General features: G+C 46.5%; 1 long non-coding RNA gene across 1 annotated transcript in view; it reads left to right on the top strand.

Moving 5' to 3' along the window:
- Nucleotides 1–16,468, top strand: part of LOC146174513 (uncharacterized) — a 46,992-nt gene extending 30,524 nt beyond the window's left edge. The window contains exons 2-3 of the long non-coding RNA XR_014701730.1: nucleotides 12,769–12,829; nucleotides 16,249–16,468. This is a non-coding gene — a long non-coding RNA (uncharacterized LOC146174513). The remainder of the gene's footprint in view (nucleotides 1–12,768; nucleotides 12,830–16,248) is intronic.
- The last annotated feature ends 1,257 nt before the right edge of the window (nucleotides 16,469–17,725 follow it).

The raw sequence follows: 17,725 nt of genomic DNA, 5'->3' as shown, positions 1-17,725 counted from the left end.
AGAGAAATTAGTTTGCCAACCAAGATCCGTATAACCCGTGCTATGGTCTTTCCAGTTGTGATGTATGGATGCGAGAGTTGGACTGTGAAAAAGGCTGACCGCCGAAGAATTGACGCGTTTGAATTGTGGTGCTGGCGAAGACTCTTAAGAGTTCCTTGGACTTCCAGAAGATCAAATCAGTCGATATAGTCGACCATAAACCCTGACTGCTCATTGGAGGGTCAAATTCTAAAGTTAAAGCTCAGCTACTTTGGTCATCTGATGAGAAGAGAGGAGTCGCTGGAGAAAGATTTGATGTTGGGAAAGGTTGAGGGTCGCCGGAGAAGGGGTAGGCAGCGAACGCGATGGTTAGATGGCATTCTCGACGCATTGCAGATGAAGCTATGTGATGTTAAGAAGATAGTGAGAGACCGGAAAGCGTGGCGTGACATGGTCCATAGGGTCACGAAGAGTCGTACACGACTGAACGCCTGAACTGAACTGATTAAATGCACGTCTTTATCAAGTGCCAGAATAAAGACTACTCATTGTTTTCATTGCAAGAAATGAGCCAAACATAGAAGACAGAAGAAAGGCATTTGAATGTACATAAACTAACAAATGAAGACAAATAAATTATGACCTGATAGTTTCTCACTCGGCAATATTCAATTTGAAGAGGCTATCATGAATAATTCAACAAATATAGAAACGGACGACTTCAACCCCTGTTAATCGACATAACAATTTCGACTTATTCAACGCCAACACGACCGGGTCTATATTCGAGGGAACGAAATCGAGCGTCTGTTTAGGAATCCGCGATGGGCAGCTTGGGCATATATTATTGATTTACTCTGGGTGGACGGCTTCTAACTTCAAATGATTTATAAGCCGTATGCTTGTTTTCTGCTTTTTCAGAACAACAGGAACAAAACAGCGCCTGAAAATGTTCGCAATGAAGTGTCATTTAGTGTACGCTCTTTTATTCCTGCTCTGCGTTCAAGTACATATACTGGGAGTGATGTTTTGCTGTCTTCGGCAGGTACGAAGCAGAAGACGATGATGTGATGATGGTGAGGAGTAGATATATATTTACAGACGCAAAATAGTATACACAGGCAAAGTTACAGCAACAAGTCACACAGACAACTATAACTTAAAAGAAAATGAAGACTCTCACACAGAGAAGTCACTTTACAGGCCCTTACTTTCCTACCGAGCGTTTCGGTTAAAGCCTAGGGTGTGTAAATACGTGCTAAGCACGGAGCCTCAATCTTGACTGTCGAACATGGTCCGAGGACCGCTTTTTGATACCAGACATCAACGAAGACCCAAGGGCGGTCACCTTAGGTGATCCGCCCCGAAAATGAAGCAGCCAATAAATTATTTAAAAACATGCCACAACCCCAGTCGGTTGGGAATAATCTCGGACCCAGGTCCTTAATTACGTCAAATAAAAATACAACATTCAAAACACTCACTCTTTCCACTCGTTGGTCCCCATACCCTCTCACACGGCGCCCGTCTTTTCCTCCCCTCCTCAGCGTGTTTGCGACGCGAAGTTGCAGCTGGCGCCTTTGTGAAAGAAACGCCGCGGGGGATCTGGAGACCAGGCCACCCAGTCGTCCCGTTCGAGGAAAAGGGGGGGGGGGGGGCACTGTTCCAGAGCAGTGTACTGTCGCCATTGCTCGGACCCAATGTCTCGCGACACAGCGGGAAGCTCCTGGGCTGATTGCCCACTTGGGAGGGCCCAGGGTCGCGCCTATTGTCGCCTTCTGCAGGACATTTAGTGAGCGCTTGTGGCAGTGCAAAAAGCTTCATTAACGGCGTCTTCCGGCACCCATGCTTGGGGCTTCGGCGGGACATCGCTGGACGAGCCGGCCGTAAAGTGGTTCGCAGAAGCGTGCTGCTGTTGCTCCCGGCTGATAATTGGATGCGTCTGCCGTTCGCTTCCTGGCGACGCCTCGGGGCGAAGGGACGGAACAAACAAAGCCTCGCGCGCGCCCGCGCATAAGGAGAGGGGAGAAAAGGAGAAAAAAAACATCACCGCTCGCTCCTTGGCCTCGGCGCGTGGGGTGTTCGACCGCCAGCTCGACTCCACGTGCGAGTCGCTTTTCAATGCGGCCTTACACGTCCCTCCTAAGAGGGTAAATGAGCTTGGAGTCCGGTCATTTCAGCCTAATACATCTAAGGCCGCAACAACCCGCGAAGAAAACAAAACATGTAAGACACTTCGCACGTGAATGGAACACCAAATGAATCTCGCGACACAAGATGGGTATAACACAAAACAAATCACACATTCGCATCGGCGGACCGGGCTGTGTTCGTGAAAGTCCCGCGCGCGAGCAATTCCATGGCCTCACGCCAAGTTCACGCGCACTCCACCGTTCACATCACACATTGCACCGGGTACGCGGGAACATTCACGCGTCGCCGAAAGGCCATGGCTCAAGCGTGTGCTTGCTCTACGCCCCAAGTCACATTAGCGTCGGCGTTACCATTGCTTGACCCTTTCCTGTGGGTCACCGTCACATTGTAGCGCTGTAGGTCCAGCGCCCATCGCGCTAGTTTTGCCCCATGAGGCGTACTAGTAGTGAGATAGGAGAGGGGGTTGTGGTCAGACACCACGTTAATTTCTGCCCCGTACACCCAATGATCAAATTTCTTTAGTGCCCAGATAATGACGAATGCTTCCCTCTCAACCGTAGACCAGCGGGTCTGCGTTGGCGTGAATCGGTGGCTGGCAAACGCTATCGGCCTTTCCCGTCCCTCGTCTCCCATCTGCGCCAAACAAGCCCCCGCTGCAACGTCGGACGCGTCGGTGAACAGCCAATATGGCCTTTTTAATGTCGGGGGTGTTCAGCGATGCAGCTTCGCACAGAGCTGACTTGAGCCTGTCGAGCGCGTTTTGCGCTTCCTGGCTCCACGGAATCGTGTTAGGTACACCTCGCCTCGTCAAAGACGGGAGTTGTGCGGCCACCTCTGCGTATCCTTCAACGTAATCGCGGTAGTAACCACCTAAGCCTAGCAGACTCCGTAGCTGTCTCTTTGTTGCGGGGGGCGCGAGCCCACGAATGGCCGATATCTTTTCTGGGTCGGGCCCATGGGTTCCGCCTCCCACTATGTGTCCTAGGAACTTAATGTGGGCCTGTGCGACCTGACACCTTTTCCGGCTCACTTTAAGCTTGGCGTCGCGCAACAAATAAAAAATTATTTCTAAGTACCGCAAGGGTTCAATCCACGAGGAAGAGAAAATGGCGATGTCATCGAGGTATGCGGCCGCGTAAGCCTGATGTTTCGAGAGGAGGGTGTTCATTATCCGCTGAAAGGTGGCTGCGGCGTTCTTTAGCCCGAACGGCATGACGCGCCAAGCATATTGTCCCTCGTGAGTTACGAAGGCGGTCAGATGTTGGCTCTCCGGAGCTATCGGCACCTGCCAGTATCCGCGTCCCAAGTCGATAAGAGTGGTATACCTAGCGCGGCCCACCCTCATGATGAGCTCTTTAGGGGGTGGCATTGGAAAGGCATCCGTGCGCGTCGCTGCGTTTAAAGTGCGATAGTTAACACACAGGCGCACCGATCCATCCTTCTTACCCACGCATGCAACAGGATGGGCGCACTCGTTTTCCACCGGATACACCAGCCCGAGGTCTAGCAACTCGTTTACCTGGCGGCTCACCTCACTCCTTAATAACTCCGGCACGCGATATGGGAAAGTGCGTTTGAGCTGGTGGCCTTTGTGCAGCTCTATCTTATGTGCCCCAACTCGTGCGACTCCCGGCGTTTCTGTGAACAAATCAGCGTAAGCGGCAAACACCTCCGAGATCTCGAGGCAATGCTGAGAAGGTAGGTGTGCGAGTTTCTCCGCATCTATCAGACAACTACCACATCTCTCAGGCACAGACCGAGGGGTGTACTCGATTTCACCAAACTCCTCGTCTTCCTCGAAAACTACTCTGACATGGCTGACACGTGCGCAGTAGGGTCGCACCCTGTTCGCATGCACTATCGCTGTACCCTTTTTTCCCTTGTCGATTCTGCACGAGTTCTGCCTCTCTTGCGCGGTTACGACGAATGGACCGAGCCATTTGGAAGCCATTTTACGGCCAGGGTCTCTGTCAAAGAGCAATACCTGGTCTCCGACGACAAACGTCTTGCTCCGTGCGCGCCTGTTATACTCCTGCGCGTAACTTCTCTGACGTGCGCTCGCCGTCAAACCCGCTACTTCTGCCGCTACTTCTAGCTGCTCGCGTTAGCTGTCGCAAATACCTCGCGGGTTCTTCCCTGAGTGTGTTCGGGAGGGGTTGCTAACCTGTCCATGTTCGCTGCAGAATTGCTAGCGGTTCGATAGGGTTTCTACCGAATAAGAGCCGGAACGGCGCCACGCCTGTAGTGTCATGGGGGACTTCCCTGTACGCCCAGAGAATGAACGGGACCAGTCTAGCCCAGTTCTTGGGATCTTTCCCAATAACATGGAACAATATGTTCTTCAAAACGCGGTTCCACCTTTCCACTGTCCCTGTGCTCTCTGGATGCTCAGAAGTCTAAAAACGTGGTGCGCATCCTAGTCTTGCAAACAACTCACGCGTCAGCTGCGCCGTGAAGTTCGTTCCCTGATCTGGACAGACTACCTCGGGTATGCCTGTGCGGCTGAAAATCGTCAGCAAGACGTCGCATGCAAGGGTGGAAGAACGAACTAGTTGGTAATTCATCTTGGAAATCAAACTAGCGCACTTCAAAACAAAGACACAGGAAGAGAACGACAACACAGCGCTGACTTCAACTGTTTTTTTAGAGAGAGACACAATATATATATGTAAGAAAAGTGGGCGTAAAAGAATTGATAACTGCTGAGTTTGCACGTGGCGTAAAACACCGAACGCAAAGTTAAAAGGCGCACGATAACAATATAGGTCAAAGCAAGGCAGAACGGCAGGGCTATAAAAAATAAAGAAGCGAAAAACGGGGAGGCATGTAGGTAAAAAAAAATGTTAAAGAAGGCACGACCCGAAGATACATAAACTAAAATCGAAAAAAGGCCAAAAGGGGCATTAAGAGCGATAAAAACCATTAGGGGCATTAAGAGCGATAAAAAACACAAAAGGGGCATTAAGAGCGATAAAAGAGTCAAAATGACAATTAAGAGCATTACAAGACCAAAAGGGCATTAAAAACAGAATACCTAAAACAACCAAGGCCAGGCCGCTAGATGCTGAGGAGTGTACCCGGAATCTAAACATTAAAACTACTGTGCGTCTGATTCAGATATTCTAACTCGCGTTTAGTCAGGGCTATTCAGGGTGTGCTAACACAAAAACCAGTTGAAGTCAGCGCTGTGTTGTCGTTCTCTTCCTGTGTCTTTGTTTTGAAGTGCGCTAGTTTGATTTCCAAGAAGACGTCGCATGTTGCCCTAGCGGTTAGGGATCGCAAACAGACTACCTCCGGCCACCGCGTGCACAAGTCAACGAGGCAGAGAGCGTACCTATGACCCCTGCTCGAGGGAATATCGAGTGGCCCGATTATATCGACATTTACGACCTGAAACGGATGGTCGGATCTGGTGAGAGGTGTGAGGGAACCCTATCTTTAATTCGCCTGTCTGAGCGGACTTGACAGCCGTGACATGTCCTGCAGTGTCGCCTTACGTCCCCTACTAAGCCTGGCCAGAAAAAGCTGTACTTAATTCTGGTCTTTGTCTTCCGTGGCCCCAAATGGCCTCCCCAAAGGGACTCATGCGCAAGGCACAGTACCTCTTCACGCCTGCTAAGGGGTAGCACAAGCTGCTTCACTTTGCTACCGGAGATCGAGTCCCAGTGATACAATAAGCCGTCTGAAACAAACATGCCTGCCTTTCCTGCCTTTGCGTTAGCCCACGCTTTCTTTAAGGTTTCGTCTGATACTTGGTCGGATCTGAATACCTGGCGCTGTTTTAGGGCTGCGTCCGCGTCATCCTGGATCGAGATTGCATCTTCCTTCTCGCTTTCTTCCAGATCTACTTCACAGGGCTGTTCTGTCGCCATACCCTGCTCACCACTCATTAGTTTGTCTGCCTCAGGCCCCGCCGCTTGCTCCTCCTGTGATGTAGAGCTCAGCTTTGCGCTCTGCTCCGCCATGGTGACAGACGCGTTGACTGTTCAGACAGAGGGCAGGCCTTATTCATAACAAGTGCCTCGTAACGACTGTCTATCTCCGAAAGCAGTTCCCAATCCTCCCTGCAGAGCAAACAATCCACTCCCTCCGCCAGCTTATCAGAAAGCGCGCATACAATGTCTACTGCATCGGGCCCTGCTATGTGTGTGGTGGGCCGCCTGATGCTTACCGCAAGAGTGACCAGTTTTGCCTTAACCGTCTCCCCAAAAGCCGAAACTAGCTTTATCGAGCCGGATGGCTCCCGACATATACTTGGCACGAGGCCTTCCCTAACCACGGTTATCTCGCTACCGGTATCAATTATAGCTGTCGCCGGTATCCCTGCGCACTCAAACTCCACCTGCTGTAGCTTCGATTTGCGTACCTCGTCGAATGACTGGGGCGTTTTCATCTCTGCTACTAGGGTTGTCTGGGAGGTTACTGACGCCGGTGTTTCGCATGCCTCTACGTTGGCTACAGCTACTTTTTGAGCTCGAGCGCGTTTCTCCTTCTTCTGCACGTTTTGTGAAGCGCGAGGGCATTCCTTGGCTCGGTGGCCAGATGCACGGCACTCAACACTGAATTGGCCGTTTGCTATCATTGTTCGCCGCTCGCAGGGGTCCCTTCGGTTTTTCCGCATACACAACAATTTGTTTCGCTGCGCGCCCCTTGCCCTTAGCCTGTTCGAACGTTTGGAGAACGTCGGAGATTTCATCCGGCTTTAGCCACCTCTCCTCCTCACGAAGACGCACATTCTCTAAGCCCTCAGGGCTCAAGCTACCCTTTATGCGATCTGCGATGATCAATGATACCAGGTCGTCTTTGGTTTCTGCGTCCCGTGACCGAAGCTAGTACTGACAGTACGTCTTAGGGCGCGAGGTGAACTGCGCCCAAGTTTCATCACTGCGTTTCGTCGCGCACTCAAAGCGTTCGAGGTATTCTGAGGGGTTAAGCTTCAGCTCCTTTAAAACGGCTGTTTTTACCGACTCGTAGCTGCCACACTCATCGTCCCCGAGGTTACGGAGAAGGTACCTGACACGCTCAGCTAGTGCTGGCATGATTAAGTGAACGCGGATATCGTTTGGCACCTTCTACGTCGTGAAAATTCTCTCGACTTCCTCGAACCATAACGGCACGTCTGCGTCACACGGCAGCTTCAGTCCCTTAAGGACTTTAGCGCATTGGGAGACTGGATCGGGCCCCATTCGACGCTGATCGTGAATGTCTGACCTTACAGACGTCTGCCCGCTTCCCGCTATCGCCATTGCAACCGCTGGATCTAGCCCAAGTTGCTGTAACTCTAGGCGTTCCTGTGAAAGAATTTTCAATTTTTCCAGCTCAAAATCTAGTTCCATGCGGCGAATTGCAACCGCATCGGATACCGACATCTCCGCTACTTCATGTAGCGCTCCTGCTACCGGCTGAGTTGTCGCATGCTCCGACTGCTCGCTGTCATCTGTTATATTTCCCCCTGTCTCTCTCTCGCCTACGCTCGCCATCATGCTCCGTGTTAAAAACATACGCCACTTTACACTTGAGCCATAGCCACTTCAACAAAGCGCAAGAAATCCCGCTTACCCGTGCTGGTGTCGCCAGTTGGGGCCTCCGTCCCTTGGTGCCGCAGCGTCGTCGGAGTCCTTCCCCAGAACGCTGCCTCTGGTTCGGGGCCTGGATCACCTTGCTGATTCTGGCTGGACGTGCGGACGCTTGTTGCCTAGTGGGTTCCCAGGGCATGGGTGCTCTGGGTGATGCTCCTGGTCGCTGGTTGCCGAACCCTGTCGTGCTGCGCCAGTGAAGTTTTGCTGTCTTCGGTAGGTACGAAGCACAAGACGATGATCTGATGATGGTCAGGAGGAGATATATATTTACAGAAGCAAAATAGTATACACTGGCAAAGCTACAGCAACAAGTCACACAGACAACTGTAACCTAAATGAAAATGAAGACTCTCACACAGAGAAGTCACTTTACAGGCCCTTACTTTCCTACCGAGCGTTTCGGTTAAAGCCTAGGGGGTGTAAATGCGTGCTAAGCACGGAGCCTCAATCTTGACTGTCGAACATGGTCCGAGGACCGCTTTCTGATACCAAACATCAACAAAGACCCAAGGGCGGTCACCTTAGGTGATCCGCCCCGAAAATGAAGCAGCCGATCAAATTGTTTAAAAACATGCCACAACCCCAGTGGGTTGGGAATAATTTCGGACCCAGGCCCTTAATTACGTCAAATAAAAATACAACATTCAAAACACACTCTTTCCACTCGTTGGTCCCCAAACCCTCTCACACGGCGCCCGTCTTTTCCTCCCCTCCTCAGCGTGTTTGCGACGCGACCTTGCAGCTGGAGCCTTTGTGAAAGAAACGCCGCGGGGATCTGGAGACTAGGCCACCCCGCCGTCCCGTTCGAGGAAAAGGGGGGGTGGGTGCACTGTCCCAGGGCAGTGTACAGTCGCCGTTGCTCGGACCCAATGTCTCGCGACACAGCGGGAGGCCGCAGGGCTGATTGCCTACTTGGGAGGGCCCAGGGTCGCGCCGATTGTCACCTTCTGCAGGACATTTAGTGAGCGCTTGTGGCAGTGCAAAAAGCTTCATTAACGGCGTCTCCCTGCACCCATGCTTGGCGCCACGGCGGGACATCGCTGTTCGAGCTGGCCGTAAAGTGGTTCGCAGAAGCGTGTTGCTGTTGTTCCCGGCTGATAATTGGATGCGTCTGCCGTTCGCTTCTTGGCGAAGCCTCGGGGCGAAGGGACGGAACAAACAAAGCCTCGCGCGCGCCCGCGCCCAAGAAGATGGGAGAAAAGGTGAAAAAAAAGAAACATCAGCGCTCGCTCCTTGGCCTCGCCGCGTGAGGGGTTCGACCGCCAGCTCGACTTCACGTGCGAGTCGCTTTTAAATGTGGCGTTACACTGAGGTAAGTAGTCTGGAGGCTCCGAACGAGTCTAATTCTCTATGTATGGAGACGGCAGGATGTTTTGAGAACTCACAGGAGCTGTCGATTGTTCCCTGTAAATTCTTCACGAGCTCAGCGCGAAGCGAACTCTACATGTGGCCTATGCAGGCAGATATTTTCCCGTTCTAAAACGTGCTTCTAAACGTGTTAGAGGCATGTGTGTGCAATATATGCAAGTGAAGTTTACAACACAGCGTATATATATATTAAAATTTACTTATTTTGCTTTAGAAGATACAGGGTAGTATTACACGAAGTAGGGCTTTGTATATGAATAAGGCTACTGCGGCACAATTATGCAAGTATTTTGTACATTTGAAAAGTTGAAAAAAGTTCAACTATTTAGCTGGTCACACTATTTTTGATAAGAAACTATAACTGTTGAGTTCAATGCCGTATAGCTAGTAGGAATTTGCAGCCGAGTATTGTTTATAGCGGTAGCAGTTTATAGTTCTGCAAAGATCGCCAACACTGGCACTTACCAAATTGTGACTTTATCGTGAAAAATTCCGCGTACTTTGGAAACAACCTTGCTCCGAAGCACTGCACACGCGCATCGTCAATCAATAGTAGGACTGTCATTCACTTACACTGTCCTGCGTGACCTAGAGCATGAAGCAGCGCCGAATACGCAAAACAGGGGGAAAAAGGTGATTAGCAGTTGTGTCATTTATTTTTTTTTAAACGCGATGTTTAAAGCGATGTTTTTTTTTTAACGCGCGTCTTCCGGCGCGAGGCGGAAAAAACTATTCTATCTAAAGAACTGTGTTCAGTCACATTTTCAAAAGCACAAAAAATGGGAGCGCTAGTGAAATTGGCCCATAGCAAATTTTTTATCGCAACGTGATGCCTATTGTAGTGTCTAAATATTAATCACAGTAAACCTCTCATTGAACCCAGTATTTAAAAATTCTTGCCGATTATCTAGCGTCCCACCGCATTGGAGACAAATATGCTGCGGAAGATGTCCTCAGATGTGAAAATCAGTTTTAAAGATTACGGGTCAGCTTCTTTGACCACTTCGTATTGCGAAATTAAAATCAATCAACATCAAAGCTGACCCCGGTTTTGCAATTTATTACTGAGTTTGTGGTTCAAAATATTGTACCGCCAGGTATCGCGCGTTTTAAATATTAATGACTTTAATTTTTCCATTCCACAATACTGAAATGACTGAAATGACATTTTTCGCACTTTTGTTACATTAACTGGAGACAAAGTTTGTGTATTTGATAAAATGTAACACATTTTTTACGGCAGGGCTATGGCTAACGACGTCTCTTTTTATTGAATAGAGTAAAGTACTTTATCTTACTTTCCAACATATCTGTGTGCGAGTAGCCCTTTTGAATCGCATCACAGGGGGTAAAGTTAAAAAAAAAGGTGTCACATTTATTCTAAAAGCCCTTACTTGTGCAACAAAACGTTGTCTTTTATAATCAAAGGCGAGAAGAAGTCATATTTGATTCAGCAAAAGTCGTAATGATTGAGCCATTTTACATTGTGTCTGTTTTCCCGGAAAAACCTATCTGCAAAAACAACGCAGGTATCTGTCCTGGAATGTTGAAATTCAAGTGTTTACACGGTAAAAGAAATGCATATTTATATTGGTTAATTAATAAGTGTTAGTAAAATCAGAAAAAAAAAGCATTTAGTGAATTAATGGGCCGTGCAATAAAATTTTAGTTCGTAATTCGCATGTTTTTGCAATTATTGAATTACAGCGATACTATAACCACCGGTCGTAACACGCGTATTTTGGTTTATAATATTTTTTATTTGCTCGAGAACCAGACTCTCGCTCCTGACATTGTCAGCAACAATTGCGACTCGTTGAAGCGAATATGTCTACAACTGACGAATGTGTGAGTCGTGCATAAATTGGTAATGCACTGCAAATTGTGTTCATTAGTAATGATATGTTATGTGCCGTTGTTGTATGCTATATTAGGCGGCAGAAAAATTATAAAAGAGGTGCTGATTACTAATTTTAATCAAAGACTTTGATCACCTGTACATGTCGACAGCTGCCTAAGGCTATGCTGCCACACTTAGGCAGGAGAGAATCGAAAGAACTCGCCAGTCGCTGGTGTCTATAGTACGATGGCTGCGCACGGATATACGGGGGCTGGTAAGGGGTGGGCTCAACAAGAAAAGCAGAAAATGTTGGCGGTGCATGTTCTTAAATGAACCCCTCCTTCCACTGCCTGCGTCCGGTCTTTGTTCCTGATTCAATTTCTGCCAAACCGTCCGCGCGGTCTTAGCCGTGCAAGAGAGACCTTTAACGTTATAAAAAACGTGTTCCATCGATCAGGAGACAATGGGAGGCCATCTTGCGCAAAATACTAGCGGCTTACTCATGTCGTGTGTTTTGCCTGGCCCCGCTGCGCGCAACCACTAGTCGAGCGAAATTAGCGCCAAACAATTTAATTCACGAAAATTTTTTTCTTCGTATTTCGAAAATCTATTCCTTAATAACTCTGCTCTAGTGTATTGATTCCTTTAATTCCTTACAACTATTTATATACCGGATGTAAATAATTTGCCTAAAGCTTTGAGAATTCGTAGGTGCTTTCACGTCTAACGGAAAACATTTGTTTAGCTCAGCAGTGCGATCAGCATCTATGTCATAAAATGCGCTCTCTTATTGTCGTCAGATTTGTTCAAGAAGCGTGTGAGTGCAAGTACTGTCGTAAAATGTATATGAAAAGAAATATTAAAAACAATTGAATTTGCACTTGATTTCACGCACGGTGGTAATCATTGCATATAGCATCTCCCATCACTGTTAGTTACCTGCTAACAATAAAAATGCAAGTGTCCTGCAGTATATCTAGGAAATGAAATTTCTGTATAACGCCATCTTTGGGTGTTATAAAATGTCAAAGTTGGCGTGTAGTGGCGGTAATTAAACCTAAACTCAATATTGTTCTTAACGGCCCGCAATCTTTCAATACGCATGCTTTAACACAATTTTAGCCAGTGTGCGTAGGAAAGTTGTCTATTATTAATTGTATTCTTATCTTAGAACTACAGTTCTCCAGCGGGCAAAAGAAAAGGCCAAATTCTAAACATGGCGTAAACAGCATGCTCTCTGCTGTGCATACATGGAACGTCAGAGGAAGAACGTAAAAATACGAATAAAATTTGTACTGAGTGCTACCTAAAAAAAAGACACTCAACAGTTTAATTTCTGGCCCCCTCTGAGACAGCTATGCGCTAAACCGCAGCAAAGTGACTGGTAGCTGTAAAAGAGTGCTTCGATAAAAAGCAAAAGGGAATTTTTGAAGCAACCTTTATTTACGGGTAGCGGCGTCAGTTAATCCCAGTACACACCAGTGCAGGTTCGCACATGGAAGATAAGCTCGCGGTAAAAACATTATCTCTACTTCCTACCTAGTTGCGCTTCTTTATTAAAATGCTCGGTGGAAAGTTATGAATGTTTTTAATCGCTTGTTCATAACTCATTCATGAGAGTAGTGGAGAGTGTACCGTTTCTTACGTGTAAGTTTATGTGTTATTTATTCTAAAAACAAAGAATTTATTATCCAACGTTCGCAAATTGCTTACAATTTTTCGGTCTTGGCTATTTTGCAGCGCACCAGTTTTTAAAGATCGGCGCTGATTGATACTGCGGGCGAATGGCCACCCACAGTTCGTTACGGTACTGACTTTACTAACTTCACATACGCCTTTTTTATTTAGCATTGATGGCTGCGGGAGTCCACCGCGAAGAAGAGGAACCGATCCAGCTTGTGTTGGACAAGTGAGCAACATTTACCACTGTATTATTAATTACGCGCAAGTCGTTTAATCTACTGGTCGAATAGTGCTGCGAGGATAACAATAGTGGAACAAATGTGGTGGGTATTTTGAGGACCACAGCAACCTTCAGCAAAGTTGCATTTGTCAAGTGGCACCATATATAGGGTGTGTGAGTAAACAGTTTTAGAATTCCTAAACTTAGAACTACATTTATTACTTTTGCGCAAAGGCTGTGATCTCACTGCGATGGACCTATATAGTGTGAATAAATTTAGGTATAAATATCTTGGAAAATATTCCAAATCAATAGTAAATAGCCAGTGGTCGGAGTTGTGCTTTTGTAAACAACTTGTTATGGGCATGACAATGTCATTTCGATGTAGAAGCGTACACAAAAACGGAATGACCAAAGCTGCACAACGCGAAGATGTGCCGTATACTTTAGCGCATGAAAGAAACAGTGCTTATGCGATGAATAAAGTTCAACGGAAGCGCGACATACGCTAAGGACTCGGTATTTTTCACCGTTTGCCACACTTCACCGACTTCACCGTTTGCCACACGTCCATTGATGCAGATGCATCGAATGGTATGTTCTTTACAACACACAAAAAGACTGGGCAGCCCTCCAAAAGCCATATTTGTAGTCAGTTAGATGTCTCTGCTTCTGTTGTCGCAACGTCGGGTCCTTGGTGTTGATGTGGTTCGTTGAGTCCAAAATGTTGCAGAAGGATGACATGGCTGGACGTTTCTTCCCGGTACAAATATACAAAAAATAATTTATTGACACTATATACACACTTTTTACAGTACCACCAGTGCGATCCAAACGAGCCTCGAAACGAGCCTCCGTCCTAACCGATATAAATTGCGTCACGGTACTCGTAGTGGTTCCTCATTCGTCGCAGCTCGCTCAGTTTATATAAACCTTGCCCTGGCCCGAACACTCACTCCTCCATCCCTGTTCAAGTCTCCTCTTTGGTGACAAAACATTGTCTTGCATACGTTTACCAAGAATTCTGAGGACCGTCTGAGTGACCAATAGGGAAAGTGTTTATTGGAACCAGTCGGAGTGCGTTCTTTAAATTTTAACAAAGCAGTGTCACACTGGCTTAATTCGAGAACAGCGAGCACCAGGAATTCATTTAATATACTCCCCTTGAATACTGCGCAAAGACACGATCTTCCAAATAGCAATAAAACAATAAAATCACGTTGAAATGCCACATCCACAAGCGGTGTCCGCAGAACAGATACATACGGATACGGCATCTGTACTTGGTTGCCAGTCATCGACGAGGCGCGAACAAAAGCCATTTAAGCACCCCATTTCAGCGTGGCGGCTCGCATGTGTTTTTTAATTCTGTTCACGTCCGCACCCGCCCTCCCCGCTACACTTTACTACCGTCCCAAGTCAACTTGTACGAAAAAGACCACCAACCGTTGCATCCGCACAATGCGCGGGGAGAGCGACACAAAGTCCCCCTCGCCGAGCGTGTGCCTACTTCCAGATTTCTTCCTGTCGGAATGGTTTTTACTTTACCGCTCGACGACCCTTTGCATGCAGCAGCTTAAGGAGGTCATGACAACTGGGGTGGGGGCGATGCGAGGAGCCTTTTAGAAAAAAAATGATTCAAGGCATAGACGAACCCGACCTCCGTGTGTGCCCACCGCCCCGCGGCCTGCAAACCAAATTTAAATACAAAAGGTAGGAAGACATGCTCCTGGCCTCAGTAATTGCTATCCAATAATCAAACCCCAGCTACGGCCGGCGGGCATAAAAACGTCATGGAGCGGATTGCAAGATTTATAATAAAGCGGGTGCAACACGAGAGGTTTGCAGAGAGATACCTCCGCTATTTCTAAATCAAAAAGGAAAACAAGTTCGCGCCGGTCGCGCGAGAGTTCACCGGAACTGTCTGCCAAAATACCTGTGCTCGAGCCGCCACTACAACTATATAGTTATAATAGAATACACTGTATATACAACCTGCCGTCGCGTAGCGTCTTATTTCTAATTAAACACGCGCGCGGCACACAGAATTAGCGGTGAAGGGGGGAGCCGAAAACAAAAGTTTGGACTATCGCGCTTAAGTCCTATTGTTTCGTTCCTGTGATGCATTTTCGGACTGAGTTCGGACATTTTCGGACTGTAGAACTGCTTGGTTCTACAGAGTTTTGCGCAGTTGAGCGTTTGATTTTGGATTTACGCGTCAAGACCTTTTCAACGATATGACGAATTTGTAATTTAAAGACCTATTATTCATCACATTTAAATAAATAACAACAGTAATTAGGATAGGCAGTAATGGTATAAGCAAACGATTTAAGCTATCCAATAATAACTTTGTGTTATAACACAGATTTCATTTTTTTTATTGCTTTATCTGATTAGCGGCAAACAATTGAAGCCTGCATCTAGTTCAGTGTAATTATTGTCTACATAAGCTATCCAACGATATCTCAATTCATGTTGTAGTGTAAATTTCAATTTATTAATCAGTAATAACTAATTAAATTTGGCGTAATAAGATATGCAAATTCTACAGTGCAATTATACCGTACGTAAGCTATCCAACGATATAATACTTGCAGTGGTGGTGTAAATTGTTTATATATTCCCAATTAGCTAATTAATTATAATCAAATAGGACGTACTGTTAGTCCAGTGCAGTTTACACTTGACAGACTGTCCAACAACAGAACACCTGTGGCTGTTTACTCGACATGAGCTACACCACCGCTGAAGACAGCGTACACAAATGACATACGCACAATGTACACACACACACACACACATATATATATATATATATATATATATATATATATATATATATATATATATATATGAAGGAAAGAAGCCAACAGTCGGCGAGGCCAAGGAAAGCGTTGGGGATGGTCCTCTTACGTCTTTTTTTTTAATGTTTGCTTAGATAATCACAGAAATTAGTAACAAATCTGTTTAGGGGGAAGATAATTAAACGCAAAGTAGAAGAAAAAACAACGTGCTGATGGTGGGAACCGAACTCACGACCTCCGAATATCGCGTCCGGTGCTCTACCAACTATGGCTACCAGCGGCCGATGTAGCTCAGTTGGTAGAGAACCGGACGCGATATTCGGAGGTCGTGGGTTCGGTTCCCACCATCGGCACGTTGTTTTTTCTCCTACTTTGCGTTTAATTATCTTTCCCCTAAAAGATTCGTTACCAATTTCTTTGATTATCTAAGCAAACATTAAAAAAAAAAAGACGTAAGAGGACCATCCCCAACGCTTTCCTTGGCCTCGCCGACTGTTGGCTTCTTTCCTTCATGTGTTATAACGAGCACCCTCATTTCCCCTTAATATATATATATATACCGCGACACGCAACGAGTAAATATGATTTACAGGTATTGTTATGCCTTTTATTTTGCAGGGCTGCAGCCTGTTCGTAAGTTGCCCTCATGGATGTTACTGCAGATACGTGGGCCTCTCAGCGTACTGCCACCATTGAAGTGCAAGAACAAAACCCTAATCATTTCCGCTTTGTACTGACGTCCATTACTCACTCGTTTAAAGGTTCCGTAATTATTCTGAAGCCTCGGCCTTTTCCTGGGTATTTCGGTTGTGACCGTGCACTTGCGCGCGTTGCATGTCAAAGCACAGAAATAAAATCTTCAGCTAATGGTCATCGCTGTTTTCGTCAAAATCTTCATCTTTTAGTGTCTGTTCTCGCTCTCTTCTATGTGTGAGGCAAAGTAAGTGTACGACACCAAAAACATGAAACACAATAGCGCACCCATTCTTCCAAGTTATTAAGGAACAGCAATGAAAAGCACTTTAGGCATTTGCACAAGCCGGTTGTTTGCATATGGGGTCAAAAAAAGGCGGCGGGTGCGTTAGTCCGGAGTTTACTTCGTCCGACAACCTAAATGTCTGGCCCCCCGCCACGTTTACCTTCCCTATGCAAAAACCAGCGCCGCTGGGTCCCAGCGCCAGAGCACCAAACGTAATCATGATGCTGGATACTAGAGATTCAGAATGACGCTGGAGACTGGGCCCGCTGGGAAGTGGCACACTCACATGCTCCGCACTAGTGATATTGGTCGCCTGGCAAGAAAAGGCCTTGGAAAAAAGTAAAAACTTAGTAGTAGCGAAGCACCCCAAGTACAATGAAAGAACTGAATAGGTGGATAAGAAAATGAAATATTGAAAAAAGCAGCAGCGCAGGTGGGATTCGAACTCAGTACGTCTTATTTATTTGCTTTCTTTGCTTACCACTCGGCTAAACCAGGATTTTTCGTTAAACATGTTATTTATAACTGAAACAATTGTATTTGTACATGGACTGTGTAGAAATGATTTAGAGGCCGAATTTGTTTTTTCAGCATGCTATTTATTGCATATCTTTAGATGCAGAAAAGTGCTATATAAATTCTCTACAAAGTAAACAGCCTGCAGCCTAAAAACATATTATTTCAAACATACAACACCATACACCTACAATACGTCTAAGCCCAACTTTAAATAAACCTTGGCAATGGAAAGACAACACATCAATAATGGCAGCCAGTCCGGCTGATAGTCATTATATTCATAACTGTCTCTCATTTGTAGCACCTTCTGGCCGAAATAAGTACTGGGGGAAACGAGATTCTCAGCATTCCGTTCCAACATACGCGTTTCCCACAGGCTGTACAGTGCAAGGACGAAAACATATCAAAGAGCACTTACGTAACGCACACCCAGGAATTCAAATAAAGTCTTTCTTAACTGTTATTTGTAGAACGTCCCAAAATAGTATCGGATCTTAACAGGTACTAAAACATTGTTCGATGATTTCAGGTGTATAACATAGCTGACAATTGACAGAAGAAACAAAACTATTTTTGTGAAGCCACTGTATAACAGGT

Source organism: Amblyomma maculatum, chromosome 11 (assembly GCF_055883805.1).
Source record: "Amblyomma maculatum isolate TAMU_Amacu chromosome 11, ASM5588380v1, whole genome shotgun sequence".
Taxonomy (NCBI): domain Eukaryota; kingdom Metazoa; phylum Arthropoda; class Arachnida; order Ixodida; family Ixodidae; genus Amblyomma; species Amblyomma maculatum.
This window is presented reverse-complemented; position numbering and strand designations above follow the sequence as displayed.